Source organism: Electrophorus electricus, unplaced genomic scaffold, assembly GCF_041902795.1.
Source record: "Electrophorus electricus isolate QZ-2024a unplaced genomic scaffold, ASM4190279v1 Scaffold81, whole genome shotgun sequence".
NCBI classification, from domain to species: Eukaryota; Metazoa; Chordata; class Actinopteri; order Gymnotiformes; family Gymnotidae; genus Electrophorus; species Electrophorus electricus.
Genome location: NW_027658798.1, coordinates 211,084 through 234,858, shown reverse-complemented (window position 1 = coordinate 234,858; position 23,775 = coordinate 211,084). Strand labels below are relative to the sequence as shown.

General features: G+C 41.2%; 1 non-coding gene across 1 annotated transcript; it reads left to right on the top strand.

Moving 5' to 3' along the window:
* Window positions 1-3,142: 3,142 nt before the first annotated feature.
* Window positions 3,143-3,214, top strand: trnae-uuc (transfer RNA glutamic acid (anticodon UUC)). The gene has a single exon. It is a non-coding gene; the product is annotated as a tRNA-Glu (tRNA).
* Window positions 3,215-23,775: the final 20,561 nt, after the last annotated feature.

Below are 23,775 nucleotides of genomic sequence, written 5' to 3'. Positions count from 1 at the left end.
ATATGAATCATATGTGATCTGCCTTCACTCCGCAGCCTACAGTTCCAGTAGCGGCTGTAGCGTTGCCCATTCTGCTACTCATTCTTCTTCTTTTTCTTCTTCTTCTGTGTTTACCTCCTTTTTTGTCATTGCGTGTCAGACGTCTTTCTAGTGTGTTCACCATGCCAGCGCTCAGCGGCCATGCCAATGACCAACCCCAGCTCAGTGAAGACATTCTGCTCCCCAAGATGGGCGGTGCTGGTGATCCACATGAAGACATCGTAGTGCTATTTGCTGAATAAATGTGTGATAATGTGTGATATAGAATAAAGGGGGGAAATGTTGTGGGAATTTACCTTACTTCATTTTGTGGAAATTTACTTTGCTTTATTTTACTTTGCTTTATGTTTCTATAGTCACAGCATAACAGTCTGCAGATAAGCATGTGAGTCAGGTACACCAGCTGCTCACATACCGTTCTAACCATAGACATAGAAGAAGCCTTCAGCGCTCAGGCTAACCAAAACATGAATTAGCCGATACTCTGTAGGAGTTGTTTTTCTTTTTTTTCTCTTTCTTCTGTTCTCTGTATAAGGGGAGGGGGACCGTACTGCGCGTCAGTCCTTTTACTCTGTTATACAGGGGACAGAACTCAATAAAATTTTACTCTTTACTACACAATGCATAAAGCTGTCTGTGTTTGATGTGCTCTCATTTTCCCACCACATCCATTTAGCAGTACTTCTGAATAACCGAAATGGCTTAAAACAGCTGAGGGGATATTTGAAACTGAGTGATAAGATGTTCAGCAATTTATATATCATAATACAAGGCAGGAAATTAAATTTGGCTGAACTGCACAACAGTAGCTGGCATGAAAAGTATGTCGTAGAGAGAGTAACAAAAAACTCAACCTCTCACCTCGCGCTCTGAAATGTCTCCGTCACTGTCTGTAGTGTCCTCTAGGATACTGCTGCCCTCACTAAAGTGTGTCACCCTGAGCGGGTCAAACATCTCTTGAACATAATGGAAAATCAGCTTCAAGTGCTGCACTGAGCAAGAGTGCACTGTAAATGGCCAGATATAAATGGCAATGTCAGTAGTAAATTTATATATGCAGTCATGGAACAGGTCCTATCTGTAGAGCACAGCTTTAAGGTGCATATTATGATGTGCTCTTACCAATCATCCTCCTGGCTGTGTCTTGCTCTTTTGGCCAAATGTTTCTCTTCCAAAGCAGACAGACCAGACTTGCTGCATATTACTCCGTGCACTATAAACAAACCACATGTATAATGCCTTGTAAACAATGGAACAAGGGAAATTTGAATTGTGACTACTCTGTTAAAGGGGCGGATAAGGCAACCCACCCAAACCCCCCCGAAAGCTGTTCTGTTATCTCTAATTGCTATGCAATAGTCCTGTGATTAACTCAAAGGCTGGAGAAGTTTCACCTTTCTCTACTTGAATCCTGAAGGCTGTTCGGTTCTGTCGCCCACAATCCATCCTGTGTAATTAAACATTCACATCATAACTCGACCCCGTGCAATAGGGCAAACTCACTCGGATGGGGGAAAGGATTACAGACTACCTGTACTGCTGACGCAACTCTGCGGCCATTCCAACAACATCCACATACATTCCAGCAACATCCTATTATAGGACAAAGTGGGCTTAAGTACACCCATTTAATAGCATCTTGGACCTTCTTTGGCCTCCAGAACTGCAGCAATTCTTTCTGGCATAGTTTCCACTATGTGCTGAAAATACTCTGCAGGAATTTTGGTCCAATCTTCATAGGATATTTTCTCTCAAATTACATGGAGGGACTGACATGTTCTAAACTGCCTGTTATACTCTTACAGCCGCTTTGAAATACAAAAAAAAACATATTTATCTTCCACTCCACTCAAGGATGGCCACACTTGGAATTTCCCTTGGCACATTTAAAACATTGTGTGAGCCAGATAGCTTCTGTTTTCAACCTTCCAATGCTCTGAGTATTAGTGTTCCATGCATATGAGATGCTTCAACACGTCCATGCGTGTTGTAAAGAAACACAGTGTAAGCAGTATTAATGAAAGTGCATCTCTACCTCAAACTCACCAGTGTAACAATTACAGTTTGTGAAATCTAATTTTAAATGGCGATCAGCCTTCTTAACAAATCTCCAATAACAAATAAGCAGAACTCACCTTGTTAAGTGTTTGTGTGTGTGTGTGTGTGTGTGTGTGTGTGTGTGTGTGTAGTTTTAAGCATAGCAAGGCCCTTCAGGGTTGCCAGGTGGAGCCTTCCTGAAGACCCTGATACTGAAACAGCATTAAAAGCTGCAATGGCACTGTAGTTGTATTTATCTGCACTAATACAGCTTTGAACTATTGCACTCTTACATACAGTAAGTTTCTGTGTACCGGTGTACATTTCTGTGTACCTTTAGTAAATAAAGGGATTCTATTCTAATATTACAAGTGTTAGAAGTGCTGAAACTCCAAACAGTGAAGAAACCAGTGGAGCTTAATGACTGGTCAGATGAAGAGAGTGAAGTGAGGAGTTTCCTTCAGTGTCTGCCATGCCCCAGCTGAGCTGAGTGTGAAGCTTTTATTAGTACTATAGGAGTTGTGTTTAACTTTGAAACTGATGGTGTCACAGCCATTTGTGGCCGAGAGTCTAGAAGAGCATAATTGGCTGTACTCTTAGGGAGAGAGGGAGTGGCATACGCTCTCTCCCCTGTCAATTACAGAGACACCGTGCAATCAAGGGCGTCTATAAGTTCACGCGTCAGAAGGGGGAGGAAAAGACTATTTTCTGAGTACTTAGAATAACATTCCGTATTTTTTGGAGAAAGTTTTCTAGAGTGTTTTCATGTAGAGAGAGAAATGAGTGGCTAAAATGTCAGAAACATTAAGGAGACAAATGGGGAATACTATAACAGCTCTTTCCATGTGTTAGTGACACCAGCGTTCCCTCTTTTCCCAGATGGTAAAAAAGAGCCCTGACTCTTGCAAACTTCATTTTTTTGTAGAACAAAGAGAAAGATAAATAACTCGCTTTATGGCCTTTTTCCACTCATGCATACCAAGTCCAGTATGCAGCCAAACATTGTCAGAATAGTAGGAGTGCAGACTTTGAAAAATGGTCTTGTCATGTAAACTCAGCAGCTTTGTCCCTGGTTGTCTAGTGGTTAGGATTCGGCGCTTTCACCGCCGCGGCCCGGGTTCGATTCCCGATCAGGGAAAAACCTCTTTTTATGCTCATATAAAACGACAGATTCTGCATTAAAACATAAAGTTTGTGTGAGTTGGAGTTGAGCCGACAGCCTAAGGATGACAGTTTTAACTTCTACTCTACCAACTGAGTTATTGAAAGCGACATGCAAGTAATCCCACATGTCCAAACACCAGTATGTTGGCAAGAAACACAGCCAGTTTTGGATGTTTCAATTGTTAAGTTCATTTGACACAAAGAAGAAAGATCGCATTGTATAAGTTGTTCAGCTACAAACAGATATATCTTTTGATGACATTTGGAATCATACTGGACTTTGTGTACATGAATGGAGAAAGGCCATAAATGGTTAGAATAACATTCAGTGCTTTTGGAGAAAAGTTTCGAGAGTTTTGTCATGTAGTGAGAGAAATGAGTGGCTGAAATATCAGGCATTAAAAGTGCAATTTGCACTCATGGAAAGAAAATTGCTTTCATGTGGACCGCATTGAGATATCGATCTGCCTGTGGAACATAACACCTCTTAAGAGGCTAGATTTGTGCTCTCAAGCTGCGATGGTGGTTTTCTCATGGCTTCTAAAAGAAGAGGCTGTGGTCAGGGTGGAGTGAGTCTTTGATAACCAAGATTGTTGTTGTTTTGGCCTTCGAATAGACAATGGCATTACCCAGTGTCAGGTCTTTCTCAGTAAACTGCAGAGAATGATATAGAGGGCAAGAAATGGTCAAGCAAAGTTTTATTGGGTGTGTGTCTGTAAAAAACACTACAGCTCTCTGATACATTTTTGGTTCAAGATTTAATCATCATGCAAATGATTGTGATTAATGCTTTGTCTGTTTAATTCAAATATTATACTATAAACCTAATATTTTAATAGGGTTGGCAACTTTCTAGATCCGATTACTACATGTGTGTGAAGTACAGGTGCTGTAGCTATACGGTATACAATTGTCCACAGTAGCCTAATTATAATATATACAACAAAAAATGCATCTAAAATAAACACCAGAAACCTGGACTAAGGGTGATGTACATAAGTGCATTAAATCTAGGTAGGACTGCTCAATAGGTAGGATAACAGCAGAACAATTGTCCCACCATATAAGCAAAATGAGAGCCTGCTAAGGCCGCCAAGAGGGTGCCAAAGACCATGTATTTATTTCTATTTGTTTTTTACCGATGTTATGTCAGTGGCAGCTCAGATTTCTGCATAGGGCCCCACACAGGCTTGGGCCAGCCCTGGTATCACGGTGTCGTGCACTGGAAAACCATCAAGCCTGTTGACTATGCTACCAGTGTTGTTGATGTAACTGTGCAAATAAACTGCAAACACAATTACTTTTAGAAGTATCATCCAGTTTGTTTTCACAATTGCCAAAATGTAATGAATCACAGCCAGTGTTCTAAAACAGAGCTGGAATGTACTCCTGGTTGATGCGCCCTGTTTCTGGTTCCAAAAAAAAAAAAAAAAAATTGGTGGATGAATTTTCAATGAAAGTGCTTCACTCAGCAGCCATTAATGATTCTTATATCCAGTATGAATAAATTTAAATTCCTATCCTTGTATCAGGTGCAGCAATTATGTGTAACAATTGTGAAGCAAAAAAGCAAAAGCAAAATTGTAATATAACAATATAGGTAATATAGAACTTGATCTAATGATATTAATTAGGCTATGCAAATAGCACAACTACTTCGGTAGCACATAATTTCTGCCTGTTGAATAGGCAGTTTTCTGCTTTGCAGATACTTGAAATCTTTTACTAATCTTTCCCCAAATCCAGTAGGAGCTGCCTTTTACATTAACATGCCAGGATACACACTCACTGGATGTTTAATCTTTCTAATGGTTAAGCTATATTCTTATAGTCAAGAAAGATATTTTTTAATTATTAATCAGTTAAAAGGATTTCTTACTGTAGGCCTATTATAAACAACATGGAGGAAATTAAAATAAAAATACTTGAGTTAGACAGTGGACACAGGTTGCTCATAAATCAAGTAACTGAAACTGGATGGACTGCTTAATTATGTAACAACACAACATTTATGGCGACGAAGATGTTTCACACATATACATTCTTACGTGCTGCTGACCTCGATATCCATATTTCACATTGATACTGTAACACTATAGATGAACCTAAACTTCACATTCTCGTCACGTTGATAAGCTTTTTGAAAGTTTGATCATGATCAAAGATCATGATCTTTGTTTTCTAAGTGTGTTTCCAAATTGCCTTTGACTGCTGTATGCCTAATTGCGGCATTTAGCACCTCATTTCGTCTCTAATTTTTGACATGTACTCTTGACATAAGTCTTGCATAAGTGGAAAGTCGATCAGCCCCCGTTTAAAAATGATAAGCTTTTACTGTCATGTTAATAACATCACACACGCGCACGCATAATGCTTCGACTGTCCTACACTTTAAATATCTTTTGCACATTATGGAGGGTGAGCATAGTTACCAGTTCCCTTCATGCAAAAGGGTTGTCTTAGGTTACTGTAAAGTCTAATGCACATTTGGAATTATTAAAAGTAGTTTATAATCAATACGAAATTTTACTGGGAGCCAAAGTAAAGTAGCTAAGATATGATTGATGTGATCAAATTTTCTAGCTCTATTAAAAACTATGGCTGCTGCATTTTGAACTCGCTAGGCACTTTAGGCACTTAATAGCACAGCTAGATAGTAAGGGATTACAGTAGTCCAATATTGAAGCAATAAATGCATGGACTACCTTTTCTGTATTATGTGTGGAGAGCATGCTCCTAATCTTTGAAATGTTTCTAAGGTGGAGAAAGGGGGTCCTAGAAACATTATTTATTTACGTGAGCTTCGAACGAGAGACTGGGATCCATAACTCCAAGATCTTTAACTGTTAGAGAAGATGTGATTGGGAAACCATTGAGGTTCATTGAGTAATTAGAGAGTGGAGACCTAGCTGACTCTGGGCTTAATAGAAACACCTCTGAATGTCTCTGAATGTTAGAAATTAATTAAAAATACTAATGTCAATGTATTTACAACGCATGTATTTAGGACGTAATTTTTTCAATCACAACAAAATATGTTGTTGTATTTTTTGCATTATGCTTACTACAGAATTAACAGTCAACTGTTCAGTGACTTTGCATGCAGAGTTGTAACACTGCTTATTACTAGAACTGTGGCTAGAATCAAAATCAACGCTAGTGTCGTTCCTAAATCCCCAATCAGCTAGTCGTAAAGTTAACATTCAAATAGAAAATAAAGATGCAGACTTCAGAATTAGTTAAAGAGAATAGCTGAGAGAATAGAATAAATTATCCGTTACTACCCCTGTCTTTTATCATCCCTCCATCCCTCCATCCCATGCCATCTTCCTCTATTATTTGCTTTTCTATTTTGTTCTGGTATCTCCTTATCTCTTTTTAAAAAAAACATTGGCCAAAAGACTAACGAAAACACTGACATACTTAAGACCTTTAATATTTTTTTAAAATATAACATTAAAAGGAGAATGTTACTTATTTCACCCTGACTGTCCACTTATATATCTGTTTTGAGTATGATTTTCCTTGTTCAAGTGAAAACAGTAACAAATGTAGCATGTCACAAATATATACATGACTATGTATGAAAAATGAAAGACATCAACATGAAACACTGGAGCTGATTTCAGTTAAGCACCTAATTATGGAAACTATAAAGACTAACATTGTCATAAAAATGTTGTGAAAGTTAATGCTTAGAAGATTACAAGTGGCTAAGACATACCTTGTTATAGGCTGTGCTTACTGATGTACACCAGGTGGACATAGTGTCAAAGCAGAGGGTCTGATGGAGCAGGTGGAACATCAACATTTAAAACAAAAATGAACTGCTTGTATTTAGTGAACTAAATAAAGCATAAGCGTCCTATGCATGGCATACAGATCCCTATAAGCTTTGATAAAATCCATCCTCATGTAAAAGATGTATTGTCCCAATCATAGTAAGTGAAAACTATGACATAAAAAACTTTCTTTACCTAATATAAGCAGGCAATTATCTTTTAATTTGACCTACCCCAGTAAATCACGGTACCTAAGTTGATGAATAACAGGAATAATCACAAACTTCTAATGAAGCAAAGTAATATATAATTACAATTATAAAGGACTAATTTGGTTTGTCTCCCCCAAAGCCATTAGAATGTTCTTTATATAACAGGTGAAAATGACCTACACCAATGTGATATACAAACCAATCCTGCTTTTATTACACAGAAGAGCTGAGCAATTATGGGGAGGCACCCTAAAAAGTTGAGGGTGGAATTACCTGTCAATAAACAAAGTACAGAATAGATAAGCAAAACTATTCTGTTGCATCATCTTTGAAATGACTCTGCAAGGAAAATGTTGATATGAATAAATGCTTGTATTCCTTTCTGATACAAGTCAAAAAATATCTTTAAAGTGGGTCAAACATGAGAACTATGTGCATTCCTTCACAAACATATACAAATCAATGAAAAAATCTCCCCTAATATGTTTATATACACAAGTGTCTGTGGGAGCCCCAAAGCTATATTATGCATTCAAATAACAAAATATATATCACAGTCCCTACAAAAAATGAAAGTAAAAAAGCAAACAAACAACAAAAAGGGGAAAATCATAAATGAAAATATCCCAAAAATAATATACTAATGTCATGTTTGTAAGCAGCCCTGCTTTCCTGCTTCCTAAAATGATGACATATTTTAGGTACTCAGGCCACTGGAAACAAAAATATACACAACAGTTCTTCCACACATTTAGAGGAACCTGATTTTTTTGTTAGATAAATATGTGTCAGTTATGACCGTTAAAAAGACCTGAACAAAAAAAATGTTTGGATTTTTATTTCCTGTCACCTTTCATCACGGGCAACATAAAAATTCACACTACTGCAATATCGCTAACATGTTACTGGCATGCGAATAAGACACCTGAGCACAGAGAGAAACCCAGTGTTATGAGTACAGTTGACATTGGAACTAGCTAGATAGCTCATATTAAGACACTTCTTTGGAGAACACGTGCTAAAGTGTTTTCCCCACAATCTATATGCATAATTTATTTGCCAACTGTGACCAGAGAGAGAACATACCTTACTCACAGCCTAGGACATGCATGGATTTTGATGAGGACTGCATATGCCTGGGATCAATTCAAACACGTCATGACGATGATATAAAACCTGATGAAACAAGCTTGACAAGCAGCAGTTCCGTATTTCCGTGAAAGTATCAAGCACAGATGAAGACGTTTCTATGGTTATCTCGGTTTTATAAATATTAGCCTATAGAGTTGGGCTTAGTACGTGAATAAAAGATGGAATTAAACATGCATAAATTACGGTGTCCTGGAAAACCCATCGTGCTGCAAATACACAAAGCATATTCATCAAAGTGGTAACACACTTTAGAAATGCGGTGCAAATTTAGAAAACGCATACAACTTCAGGAACAAATCCTGTCACAACACAACGGAAGTGCAGTTTCCGGAGGACACGGAAAGGGGTGGACTTCTATGAGATTAGCGTGAAGTCTATTGGAAGTAGTGACAACTGAGTAAAAAGGGTTGTTTTTTTTCCAGTTACCACGGTGTTATCAAGGGTAGGTATGTGATACAGAATGGAAGACTGACCTATTCATGCTCTGCATTCTTGCATATTTATTTATACATAAGGCAGCCTTAAAAAACATGGTATGGAAATCCCATTTAACAAAATATGCACTGTTTTACAGTCAGAGTGAAATAAGTAACATTCTCCTTTTAATATATATATATTTTAAATGTTAAAATACTTAACTATGTCAGTTAAGCTGCCAAAAATGCCCCTTTTGAAATTTGTATTTCTAATGTCACAAGAACACTTTATTGACCTATCTCTGCCTATTCAGCCTATAGAGGTTTAGCACACCCACTTAAATTGCCTTTCTCAGGCATTTCAGCTCTGAGTACCTTTTGAATGAAGCACAATACAGGGCAGCCAATCATAAAGGAGCTCATTTATCTTACATCCGTCTTAAAGGTGCAGTAGCAACAGGTGCCTGTTGAATTCCAAGCGATATCTATAGAGGTTGGAAATTGGTTGTGTAAAAAAAAAAAAAAAACAGGCTGAAAACGAGTCGTTTCCGCTCTGTGAATTGGGAGAAAGGGACAGTGTGTGGAAGCCCAACCCCAGTCATATAGGTTTGCTTCTAACAGTACCATTACCATCACCCACTCTGGTGCACTAGTTTGAGTGTATTAGAACTAGTAGCAATGCTGAAGCATTACATGTATCTATAACACATATTCTGACCATGATGAAGTGATAGGTTTGTTAAGGCAAACTGTGTATGCAATACATGTTGCTTAGGTCAATTGCTCCAATTGTACACAACTCTAAAGCTACACAACTGGACATTAGTTAAAGTCTACACAGTGTCAGTCATGTGAAGTACAACTGAAAGTTCCCCTGTTGTATTCTTCCAACAATCAAGTTCTGCGTAAGTGGGGGCAAAATAATATGAGCTTCACATCAAAGAACATTTTAAACAAATGGACTGTATGTACATCTTTTTTCTAATGTTACAATTGGAGTCTAAAGTTATATCTCTTATCAGTGGAGGATGCACTTGCTCAAACCTTTTCTTTAGATTCCTTTTGTACACACTACAGACTGTGACCTCGAGATGCTTGAATGAATGTTGAACATTCACACTTGTGTATGAGTGCCGATTGTTAGCTAATGCATCATGATGAGCCTATCCTTTTTGAGTTACTTACTGAGATCATTCTCATAACAAGTTCATTACACCTTGTGTACTCGATGTAGTGCGGTGAGCAGTTTCAATCTTAGTTACAATCTTAGTTATCAAAGACTCACTCCACCGACCAAAGCCTCTTCTCTTAGACAACATGACAAAACCATCGCAGCTTGAGAGCAAAAATCGAGCCTCGTAAGAGGTGTTATGTTCCATAGGCAGATTGACATCTTAATGCGATACACATGAATTTTCTTTGCATACATGTACATTGCACTTGTAATGTTTCTGATATTGCTTCTCTCCTGAATAGCTCAGTCAGTAGAGCATCAGACTTTTAATCTGTGGTCCCTGTTCAAGTGAAAATATTGTTCTTTGCCACTAAAGTGCGCTTGATAAGTTTCTTGAAATACCTCTAGATCAACCTAAGTCAAGGGACAGGACCCTGTTGCCTTGAGCCTTGCCGATTAAACTGACATTTCACATCCGTTTCCCCCAGCTGTGATGCTGTGCATTGGCTGTCATCCCAGGTTAGGCTAGCTAGTTCTGCTGGCAAGCTTGAAATATCAAAATCCTTCCTACTTAAAAAAAAAAAAATCACTTCTGAGCCTATCCTTTTTGAGTTAATTACTGAGATCATTCTCACAGCAAGTTCATTAGACCTTGTTCACTCATTGTAGTTCGGTGAGCAATTTCTATATTGGATGAGAGAAGGAGCAGACTTGTTCAAGTCACAGAATCCATTCAAACTTAAACAACAGGAGCTTGTCAGTGGAGGGTATACTTGCTCACACCTTTCTTTTCAATTCCTGTTGCATAAGGGAATAAGGGACAAGGGAAGTGTGAAGGAAATATTGTTGTGTTTCTTTCTCTATCATTGTAAAGCGTGAGAAAGCTTAGCATAAGATTAGAAGAACAGGACGTTCCCTAGAGAACGTCCTTGAAGAAATACACTCCTTCCAAGGAGTTATCTGGTCTCAGCAGAAGCAAACCCTCCCTCGTTCTCTCGAACGCTACAGCTAGTATATAAGGGGAGGGAAATCACCCAAAGGGGAGCGAAGCAAATAGGCACGCTCATTTTTTGAAACTAATAACTCAATAAAATCTTCTTATCCACATCTGACTCCTTGTTTGCTGAATTTCCACCACAGAATTTGGCGTAGTCGGCAGGATCAGCGAGAGGCACCATGCGGCGCGGCGGTGACTAAACTTCGAGGACGCTCCTCAGAGAGAAAACTGAGCTGGAGGAAGAGGGAAACCCACAAGAATACGGGAAAGTACCTAACCAGGGAGTGATGTCCCGCTTGACTCCGGTGGTGTGCTCCGCCTGATCTAACGAACAGAAAGTAAGTGGTGAAGTTCAGTAATTTAATCCTAGAAGAAAGTGACATAGTGATCTGCCTGAGTCTACCCTGGGGTGGGTCTGTAAAGTAGCATAGTATATGAGATACTAGGGCTTAAAAATAGGGTCTAGAGGACTCCGGAGTCTGGGACTCCGCCAGCCTAAGAGAATAGGCACACTGAGTAGACGTACTAGTGTAAGAAATAGGCCCGGGCCGACAGAACACCCCGCAGGGAAAGGAGTGGACTCAGTATACTAGCACGATTTGCTGGAGCGGAACTAATCCATATCGGGGGTAGATGGTGTGGATAATAAGATAAAAAATAGGAAAATTGTAGAGAGTAGGTAAGTTTCCTTTGTTCGTTTGTTGCCTGAATCCAAAAGTAAAAAAAAAAAAAAAAAAATGGGTGCGGGCAATAGTAAGGAGTATGAGTTCGGTAAGGACAAGCTCTCCAGTAGCCTATTCTTTCAAATGAGTAAAGATTATGGGGAACATGTAAACAAACATGTCCCGTTTTGGATTAAACATTATGGGTTTAATACCTCAGGGACGCTGAGTGTTGCATACCTGTTAAAATTAATTAAGAGAGTCGAGGTCAAACCTAGAGAAGCTGATAAGAAAGCACGGAAATATTTGACAAAAACAGTGAGGATATGCTAGAAAAGGCAAAAATGTGGTTAGAAGAAGCTGAGAAAAGGCAGAAGAAACAGGAAGGGCAAAAGAAATGTAATAATGAAGTGTCTCAGTGTGTTTCCTTAGCTGATCCTGACCTCGATGCCGCCCCGCCGAGAGCCCCCAGCTGATTCAACAACCACAAGCATCAGGAAACCCACCTCCTTATCCCGAACCAGGGACTTCATCGCTAACATCAAAGCCGTCTCCATATGACGAACCAAGACGGCAACTGGAGACAATAACCTCACCAGTGGCTCATCACACTCGAAGTCACGCCACTATAAAGCCATCCGCAGGGCCTGACAGAGGCTATGCCCCACAGTTCCCGATGGTGGAAGTGTCAGGACCTGAGGGAGTGATTATGGTCCACCGTCACTGGACTACAGACGACATCATGAAAGCGGCCGACGGCCTGAGCAAGCCAGGTGACATCGGCGGACGACGCTTCGGACAAGAACTGATGGCATTCGTGCAGTCCTGCAGACCAACACAGGCTGAACTGAGACGGTTGTTGATGATGCGGAAGAAGCAGAGGAAGAGGAAAAGGAGGGAAAAACGAGTGGATGAAAGAGCAGGAATGCTACAACTGTGGAAAGCTTGGACATTTTGCCAGAAACTGTCCGGAGGAGGATAACTCATATGACGGGGGCACAGACCTGGATCCCACTATCCACGAATGACGGGCGGTGGAGAGGCAGGACAGCAGCGGACCACTGAGTGAAGATGGCAAAAGGGAAGTAACAAATTTAAATTACCAACTATTACAGCAGATTAGTAAAGGGCCAAGAGGCCTCCCCGAGGTAACTGTGAAAGTAGAGGGAAAAAATGTTAGGTTTTTGGTTGACAGTGGTGCCACCCACTCAGTGTTAAAAGAAGGTTTAATAGAATGTAAAATGAGAACAGGATATGGGATAACAGTAATTGGAGTAGGGGGTCATCCCATTGATGAAAGGATGTCCGAGCCTCTCCAATGTAGTTTAGGAAGCAGCCAATTCAAACACAGCTTTTTGGTGTCAGAAACCTGTCCAATTAATTTGTTAGCTAGAGATTTAATGTGTAAACTCGGGTGCACAATTAGCAGCAACCCAGAGGGGTTATTTGTTATGTGGGAAACACCTACACAGGGAGTCCAGCTAGAGGCAGGAGTCCCTTTGTACGTGTATGAATTGCAGTGCACTGCTGGGGAAGTACTAACACATTTTATGACTGAAGTTACTAACACGCTACCTGGTGAGCTGACAGTTAAACAAAGTGATTCTATTCACTGTACAATGAAGGTCCATGAGGGATCTGATGTTGATTTTGAACAAAAATTTGACTTAGGGGGCAGTGACAGTCTGATTATCACAGCTATAGCGTGGGACTGCGAGTGGGCTGCGGGAGTGGTGCAGCTCTCAGCTAAACAGAAATCTTTATATTCAATCTCACATGCAGCACCTCATGTGTCGCTGGCTAGCGCACATGTTGACCCAGACTGGCAGAGAGTAGGGTTGTGGACAAAACGCATGTTGAGCACAACTGATTGGATAAAAGGACCCCAGTGTAAAGTCATGTACAGCCCAAGCATAGATGTGTGGAAAATGCCAACCCCGTATAGGCTAAATTGTAAAAGGGGGGTTGAGCTTGTAAGTCCTAATATAGTAATTATGGCAGCCTCTGTTACCCTCTCAGAGGAAGAGGAGGATGAATTGAAAACAGTTCCTGCAGGATTATGGGCACAGGGAAAAAATGATGTGGGCTTAATAAAAGGATGTGAGCCTGTCCACATCACCCCAAAATCTGATTACAGACCACACCAGCACCAATACCCTCTAAAACCAGAGGCAGTGGAGGGTATCAGGCCTGTGTTCCAATCATTAAAACAAGCAGGAGTTATCGTACCATGCCCAGACTCACCAGTACGTACTCCAATTTTCCCAGTTAAAAAGCCAGGGAGAGATGAATGGAGATTTGTGCAGGATTTGCAGGCTGTCAACACGGCAGTACACCCTAGAGCCCCAGAAGTTCCAAACCCGCACACCATTCTCTCTCAGATCCCACCAGACAGTAAGTGGTTCAGTGTAGTTGATTTGGCCAACGCTTTCTTTAGCGTACCTGTGCACAAGGATAGCCAATTTTGGTTTGCTTTCACTTTTGAAGGAAAGCCATACACATTCACGAGATTGTGTCAAGGGTATTGTGAATCACCAACCATTTACAATGCCGCCTTACACCGAAGCCTAGAGGCTTTAGAACTCCCTAAGGGAATAGCCTTGCTGCAATATGTTGATGATCTTTTGATTTGTGGGAGAACACGAGAAGCGTGTAAACAAGCCACGGTGGCACTGCTACATCATTTAGCAGGGGAAGGCCACAAGGCATCCAAATCCAAATTACAGTTTTGTAAGCAGCAAGTGCATTTTTTAGGACATGACATCACTGAACAAACGCGCATGCTGACTAAAGACCGAGTGAATGCCATTTTGACTATACCAAAGCCCATGACGAAAAAACAACTGTTGTCCTTTTTAGGAATGTGTTCCTATTGTAGGACATTCATACCATCCTATGCAGAACATGAGGGACCACTCAGAGATATAATACCGACCAAAGGGTCAAATTCCTCACAGCCGGAATGGACACCGGAAGCTGAGGCGGCCTTCACAACACTGAAACAGCTGTTACAAGTCATGCCAGCGTTAGGCATTCCCGACCCAAACAAACCATTTGAACAGACAGTGGATGTTAAAGGGCAATATATGACAAGTGTATTGACACAAAAACATGGGGACAAACAAAGGCCGGTGGCCTACTTCTCAGGAAAATTAGATACAGTCGCAGCAGGCCTACCTTTATGTGTAAGAGCTGTGGCAGCCGCCGAGAAGGCACTAGTGGCTTCCAGAGACATAGTAGGCTACGCCAAGCTTACCCTACATGTGCCTCATGCAGTGTCAAGAATACTGCAAGATCAAAAAGTGGCACATTTGTCCACTCAGCGATGGCTTAGGTACCACACTGCCTTATTAGACATGCCAAATGTTACTGTGAAACGATGCACAACTCTAAACCCCTCCACTCTATTGCCTACAGAGGAGGAAGGAGAGCCCCATGACTGCCAACAGGTGTTAGAAATTGCAACATCTCCCAGAATAGATTTAAAGGAGGAACCAATACTTAATGCGGACCTGGAATTGTTTGTGGACGGTTCAGCTAAACGTGACTCTCAAGGCACTAATCGAGCAGCATATGCTGTTGTGTCACACACAGAAGTGGTGAAAGCAGAACCACTCCCATCTAATTACTCAGCGCAGGCAGCTGAACTTGCTGCACTCATACAGGCGTGTAAACTAGCACAAGATAAGACCGTGAACGTCTGGACCGATTCCCGGTACGCGTGGGGAGTGGCACATGACTTTGGGGCTATTTGGAGACATCGTAACTTCCTTACGAGCTCAGGAGCAAAGATAAAGAACCATTGCCTAGTAGCAGAACTGTTGGAAGCAATCCAACTACCAAAGAAAGTGGCCATCATAAAATGTGCAGCACACACAAAAGCAGGGGACCCTGTGTCGAGAGGAAACGCTTATGCAGACAAAGTAGCTCAACTCACAGCCACACAACCAGTCCATACACAAATGGCACAAATAGATAATGGAACCAGGATAACAACCAAAGATATCCAAAAACAAGCTACTCCACAAGATTATGTGAAATGGAAAAAAGGGGGGTGCAAACAAATAGGCGGGATATGGGTACACCCAGAGATAAACAAACCCTGTCTCCCCACGGCTTACATGAAAGGACTAATTGAGATTGCTCATGGGAGGAGTCACATGAGCAAAGGGGGGATAGTGGAAAGTATAACAAAATATTGGTATGCACCAGGAATAAACACACACACCAGTAAATTTTGTTCCCGATGCTTGGTATGTGCACAAAACACACCACACGGGGACAATCATACCAAACACGCACCCGCCGGACACCCGCCGCCTAGTGAGCCATTTCAACATTGGCAAATAGATTTTGTAGAACTAACACCAGCTGAAGGAAAGAGGTACATGCTTGTGTGTGTGTGCATGTTTAGTAAGTGGGTGGAGGCCTTCCCAATGGGAAAACAAGATACTGATGCAGTAGCAAAAGCGCTACTGAGAGAAATTATTCCCCGGTGGGGGTTACCACAACGAGTGTCCAGTGACAATGGGACACCCTTCGTACACGAAGGACTAAAAGCTCTGACTAAATACCTAGGGGTAGATATGAGAAAACACTGCAGCTATCACCCTGCTAGTGCAGGGGCAGTAGAACGGACAAACGGCACCATTAAAGGAGGTCTAGCTAAATTAACGCAGGAAACAGGCATGAATTGGGTAAAATGCCTTCCCCTCGTCCTGTGGCAATGCCGAACCAGACCGCAGGCACGAACAGGCTTATCAACTTTTGAGAGTGTTTGGACGGCCTCCCAACACGGGGCTAGGACCGCCCGACTGGGATACTAACCTGATCAATGAATCACTTTTGCAGTATTGTGTGTCTCTGCACAAATCTCTCTCCCATGTGTCTAAGCAGGTGAAGGCAGTTCTTCCCGAGGTGACGGATACTCCACTCCACACCCACCAACCAGGTGATTGGGTGCTGATAAAGGACTTCAGAAGGAAGCGGTGGAACCAGCCCAGGTGGAGAGGACCATTCCAAGTGCTGCTGACGACTAACACCGCCGTCAAAACCGACGGACGAGCAACGTGGATACACCACACTCATTGCAAGAAGGCGCCAGAACGACCTGAGGACTCATGATGAATTCTCTGTTTGTCACTATCCTACTCACTACTCTCGCCCCGATCGCGGGACGACAACTCCTGCCAGAGGACAGATGCAAAGGCAATATCGCTTGTGCAATGGCATTGGTGACGGCAACCACTGCAGCCTTGAATAAGATTAATGGTTTAGCGTGGCAAGTCCTAACTCTGGCCAATAGGACTGAGACGATTTTTACACTCCTAAACCAAGAATTGCACCAGATTCGCCAAGTAGTCCTGCAGAATAGAATGGCCTTAGATTTGCTCCTAGCCGAGGAAGGTGGGGTGTGTAAGAAGATAAATGTATCATGTTGTTTTCACATCCCAGATTATTATGATAATATAACAGACCTGATTACACATATGAAACAGGACATCCAGGAGCCGTCCCCAGCAGACAATTCATGGTTCTCATGGTTCACCTCGGCCCTGGGCCCGTGGGGACACTGGGCAATGACGGTGCTTTTTCCTGTGCTCATTGTCGTATTGATGGTTATGTGTTTCCTGCCATGTATTATGAATTGTTGTGTCACCTGGGTGACTAATCTTACTCGTGTACAGTATCAACTGTTGCAAGAACTGCCAGAGGGGGTGGATGAGGATTCTGAGGAATTTAATGACCTCCAGGCACTATTCATTGAAAATTAAAGTCTAGATGATGTTGATGATTGACAAAGAATCAAAGGGGGGAAGTGTGAAGGAAATATTGTTGTGTTTCTTTCTCTATCATTGTAAAGCGTGAGAAAGCTTAGCATAAGATTAGAAGAACAGGACGTTCCCTAGAGAACGTCCTTGAAGAAATACACTCCTTCCAAGGAGTTATCTGGTCTCAGCAGAAGCAAACCCTCCCTCGTTCTCTCGAACGCTACGGCTAGTATATAAGGGGAGGGAAATCACCCAAAGGGGAGCGAAGCAAATAGGCACGCTCATTTTTTGAAACTAATAACTCAATAAAATCTTCTTATCCACATCTGACTCCTTGTTTGCTGAATTTCCACCACAGAAGTCATTTTGGAACAAACCTGTGAGGCAACTGTCTTTGAGGCAAAGTGTCTGTATCCAGGGAAGAACATGTGCATGTTCAAGTGCTTGCCCTGTACTTCATTCTCTGAAGTTTACTGAGAAAGACCTGACAGCAGTTGAACACGTTTGGTTGTTGTCTGCTACCTTGTCTCTATCTCTCTCTGTGTTCGCATGATAGGCACCACTGCATGCCATGCACCAGGCCTCCTTTCTTGTGAGGCTGTCCCTCATGACATCTATGGAGTGCATAATTGAAGACTAAGTGAAAGGATTCCCTTAAGATCTGAATACCTTTGGTTGTTGTCGTACATCGTCTCTGTCTCTCTCTCTATGTGTTAAATGCAGACTGCTCAGGTCATGGTGTTGACAGCTTCTAGTATTTTCACTAGATCCAAAGCAGTGTCAAACCTGTTTTTACATTTAAATGTTTTCACTTGGTTTTACATTTTAATGTTAACAAAATAAGAAACAATACACATTATAAATGTTAGATAGCTACATATTTGTACTTCTTGTACAAACTAAGAAAATAATAGAACACTAATTTAGTTATGTGACATATTGACACCTGAGCAAGACATGGGTGAGGGATAAAAAGGCAGGATATTAGTCACTGCCAAAAAGTTTTAAAAACACAGATGTGGGGAAGCTCATGAAGACAGGCTCAGCTTTAGTCCACAGTATGCTAAATGGGAAACACTGGAGGATGGTACATGAGGGGTTTAAATAGGGAGAGAGTTAATTAGAAGCAGGTGATCGTGATGGTTGATAAGTGTGTGATTGTGAACCGAGCAGTGGTTGTGGTAGGTGATTTGTGCGGATATGTGTGTACGTGTCTGTGTCTGCGTTCCTGGTTCGGTGCGGACCAGAACCTGACAACTTGTTTCCACTTGATATCAGAATTAGTTGAAGAGAATAGCTGGTCCTGTCCTTTATTGCAACTTAAATATAAACATGCTTTTGAGGGACCCTCTGGAGAATGTCTGAGGGGTACACAAGAGTTTAATTCTTATAAACTTTTTCAAGGGCAATTATGTAAACAACCCTCCTTTTTTTCCATATTGTTCTTTGAAGTTTCCACCATTATGCTCAAATTACACATGACATTATAAAAGCTAGTCACCTATGAACCTGCGGGCTTATATAGAAGGGAAAATAAACTATGGACTATTTGTGCTCTGCATTCTTGCGTATTTATTTATGCTAGGCTGTACATAATGCAGCCTTAAAAACATAGGATAAAAATCCCCATGTAACACAATTCAGGTTCTGTCTAAATACATGGCTAGCTAGCTAGTTATTTAACAATCCCATTTAGAACATATATCGTCGTGAATGTCCTGAACAAAACACGCTGTACCTAATCCCCATAAATGACATATCTCTCACTGAATAAAAACTTGTATGCTTCAACAGTATACAGTGGTAGAAATGGTGATCACCTTTAAAAGGATTTCTTACTGTAGGCCTATTATAAACAACATGGAGGAAATTAAAATAAAAATACTTGAGTCAGGTGTCTGTTGAATTCCGAGCGATATATATATAGAGGTTGGAAATTGGTTGTCTAAAAATGAATTGTGATTGTTAAGTCACATAGATGTAAGTGGACATGAAGGGAAAAAATAGTGTGGGTGCCAAGTATGGTGATTGTATTTTTAAAGCTGTAGGAAATGTTACATTCAGAATGTTTGTGAGACAAAAAAAAAAAAAAAGATATAATTACTATCCATGGTATAATTGACTGTGTTGCAGACAACATAGGCAGGGATTAGACTGAAAAATGTCAGAGTATTTTTAATGTTCTTTATTGCTGTCATCAGAGGTTATGCAGCCATATCCTCCCGAGCAAGTACGGCTTCTAATCCTAACAGTTTGGCCGCCTGCAGACACAAATAAAGTGTTGAGCAATATTTAATTACATCTACTTGAAATGCATATTTAATTGCATTGTTAGTATTTATGGAAAACAAGTGTTAGGATTGCTCTGCTCCATTGCAGACTTTCTCACTCTAGCAACTGTGGATTCCATCTCCTCAATCAGTTGGCCCATATCATATTCACAGGAACCATATTCCATCTTTATAAAAGAATTCAGTTTCACCTCCAACTATGAAGAGAAACAGTGTTAAGCAATATTTAATTACATCTACTTGAAATGCATAGTTCATAGCATTGTGAGAATTTATGGAAAACAAGCGTTAGGATTGCTCTGCTCCACTGCAGACTTTCTCACTTTAGCAAACACGGCTTCCAGGTCCTCAATACACTTATCCCTCTCGTTGACATTCATATCTTTAGGTTCCACCTGTAGATATGAGTAGAAATATTGTTGAACAGTATTTAAATACATTTAATTGAAATATGACTTTAATTACATTTTGATACATTTGTAATTTATAATTTGAATTGGACTGGAAAGGAAACAAATACAATTTTTATCGCATAGCCGTAATCACATAGCCTGCAGGCCTAATGATGTAAAAATGTGCCCTCAAACATCAAATGTTCAACAGAAATAACAGGACCTGACACACTAAGGTACCGTAGACCCATTCAAATTGTGCTATTGGAATAATAAATTCCAATGCATTCAGTCATTTTAGCTAGTGTTGATTTTGATTCTCGCCACAATTATACTAATAATCAGTGTTACAACTCAGCATGCAAAGTCACCGAACAGTCGACTGTTAATTCTATAGTAAGGAGAATGTAAAACAAACAAACAAAAAACCCACCAACAGTATTTTTTTTTCCTGTAACTGACAAAGATTGCATATGCTAAATGTATGTGTCCTAAATATATTCTAAATAATTTACATTAGTGTTTTTAATTAATTTCTCGAACATTTGTTGAAATGCATTTGTAATTTATATTCAGAGACATTTCAGTGTACTTAAGTACAAGCATTCAATTAGCATCACTGTTCACCATAGCTGTTTTTCCATTTTTTGTGGCTTTTGTCCATTGCCACAGTATGGCTTTAAATCATTTGTCTTGGTTCTACTTTACTTACTATGGCTGATTGAGTTCTCTGAGTAGTGAAGTCCTTCTTCATTAAACGCTTTGGTCTAGTATCTGTTTAAAAAGTAACAGAAAATGTCTTATTAGCGTTGTATAGATACTTAGAACACTGCTACGTAGATCTCTCTCTCTCAGACAGACACACACACACACACAGTTCATCCAAGAAGTCATCCTCTATTCTGGAAGGGTTCTGGGCTCGTGTTTTTTCGTTTTTCTTTTTCCCATATTTACCAAATATCCCGTGCTTCTCAGAAGGAACATGTTCCTTGCGTCTTGGATTGCAATTGTAACTACCGCACTGACCCATAATAAATTTAGTGTACCCGTTATCTGTGATCTGTAGTCTAAAAATGGGTCACAGAAATTGTTCATTTGAAAAATCTGTTCTTTGACTACATCATAATCGCTTAATTGATGCGGCTGCATTATGACATCACACGCCACCCACTGAAATAAAAGCTGAGGATGTCATTGCAGAGGTAGGAGGAGCCAGAGTAGAATATTAAAGAATATTACATTGCTTGAATAGTGGCTCTGTCTGCCCTGGGGGTATTATTGAAACCCAAAGGCTGAAAGGATGGGGAGAGATAGAGTGAGAGAGAGAGAGAGCGAGCGAGCGAGCATGTGTGAACATATTCTTGTCACGGTACGCCCCCCCCCCCCAAACGTCTCCCCGTGTGTGTTTGCTTGTGTGTGTGTGTGTGTGTTCATCCGTGTGGCCATGCTCCCTTGTGTTTCATGGCTGCCCTTCATTGTGTTGTTATTGTTTGCGTATATAAGTCCTTTGTGTCAACGTTAACGTTGTCAGTGTTTGATCCCACGATAGCCTTAGTGCTACGTTGTCTTCCATGTCTCTAAATAAACATCGTTGTATGCATCATTGCTCCTCTTTTGTATCCTGCCAAGCCTCCCTGTGTTACAATTATGATAAAATTTGATAAAATACTAGATCATAGTTTGCAGTCTGAAGTACTTTTGACCTGCTGAGAGTTAGCCTGATTTGACTTAGCCTGTTCCTAACCTTTGTTTAGTATGTTGCATAAAAGCTCATGGAAATATTTCAGATGTAACATACATGTAACTGACCTAGTAGAGCAAAATTACAGAATTGTAAGGAGGAAGTGACGTTCTTGGGGCATATCATTAAAGGGGGAAATACACACAAGCTGTCTCAAAACCGACCACAAGCCATAATTTCGCTACCTAAACCATAGTGGCATACTCCCCTCTTACTGTTTTAGTCCCACACGCATTACACCGAATACTGCAGGACCAAAGAGTGTCACACTTATCAGCCCAGTGGTAGCTGAGATACCACACCACCCTCTTAGATATGCCTAATATAACTGTCAAAAGGTGTATAACACTGAACCCAGCTACACTCCTTCCTACGGAGGAGGATGGAGATCCACAAGACTGCACAGCAGTCTTAGCTGAAGTATATATACCGCGGGTTGATCTCTTTGAAGAAGCCATAAGTAACCCAGACCTATGCCTCTATGTGGATGGGTCAGCATGCAGGGACGACACAGGGGTCAATAGGGAAGCATACGTGGTAGTAACAGATCATGAAATACTTAAAACAGAAGTATTACCATCCTCCTATTCAGCGCAGGCTGCTGAACTAGTAGCACTGACGGAAGCATGCAAACTAGCTGCAGACAAAACTGTTAATGATTTTGGAGCCATATGGAAACATAGGCAATTCCTGACAAGCTCGGGTAAATATATTAGACATCACCATCTTGCTAGAAGCCATTTCGCTGCCAAAGACAATTGCAGTTGTTAAGTGTGCAGCTCACAGGACTACAGAAGACCAAATCAGCAAGGGGAATACTTTTGCAGATAGAGTAGCAAAGGCAGCTGCAACTAAAACCGCTGTGCAAGAAATACAGGAAACCGCTGCTACCCCGCAGGCCACATTACGGGAAATTCAGTCAGGGGCTACCGCCACTGAAGGCACCAGGTGGAGACAACTAGAACCTCCTGTTAACAACCCACACTGCTGTCAAAATAGAAGGACGAGGAACCTGGGTACATCACACACACTGTAAGAAGGCTCCGACGCCAGCCCCAACTCCAAGCAGCAGCACCCAAACAGACTAGGTCGGAACTGTGTTGAGTAGGGTGTTAAAGGCAAGGCCTACCCTTTCGACACTCGGAACCGTCAAGAGACGGTAGAGAAAATCAGGCACAGCTAACACAGTCAGAACATAGACTGAATATTAATATGGATGAAGAATCCCATGACTTATGAGAAGACTTGTTACCATTTCAGGGTCCCAACGCGACTGAAGCAGAATGATTAGCAGCTAAATGCCAACAAAATACAGCGTGTATGTCAGCCATTGTGCATGCCCAACATATCGAGCAAGAGTATCTGGTGTGCCAGCACACCAGTGTTCCAAGGACTGTAATCCCTCTGAAAAACGCAGACGTAGGAGAAGTGAATATGACAATCTCTATGTGCCAGGTTATTAACCAGACCTCAAACTGTCCCAGTCCCACTAACCCCGCACCACCGAAAATGATGCTGCATGTGGCAGCTAGTAAGGGTGAGATATTTGTATAGCAGATGAAGCAGCAGGTGCCGGAAGTCTGGTCCAGATGCATCGATTATGTGCAGGTGCACAGCAATGGCACTTGCAGTGACTCCAATAGCAGTTCCCTGTGGAATTGCTCCATGACAACCCTGCAGGGGTATTGGAATGTAATGTGGGTCGGTGGTTCGGTGGCCTATGGTGAATTGCCACAGAACTGGACTGGTTGTTGTTATCCAGCTGTAGTGCGCCCAAGGACGCAGGTGTATACACTTCCCCATGCCAAGCAGCACAGGGTGAGGAGAGACATAACCAGCACAGACTATTGTGGTAGAATTCTGAGGGACCCATGGACCACTCCGGGTGAAACCATTGGTTGGTCCCTTTTCCTGGGCGGTGGCACAGTAGCAGCCCTGCAAAAGA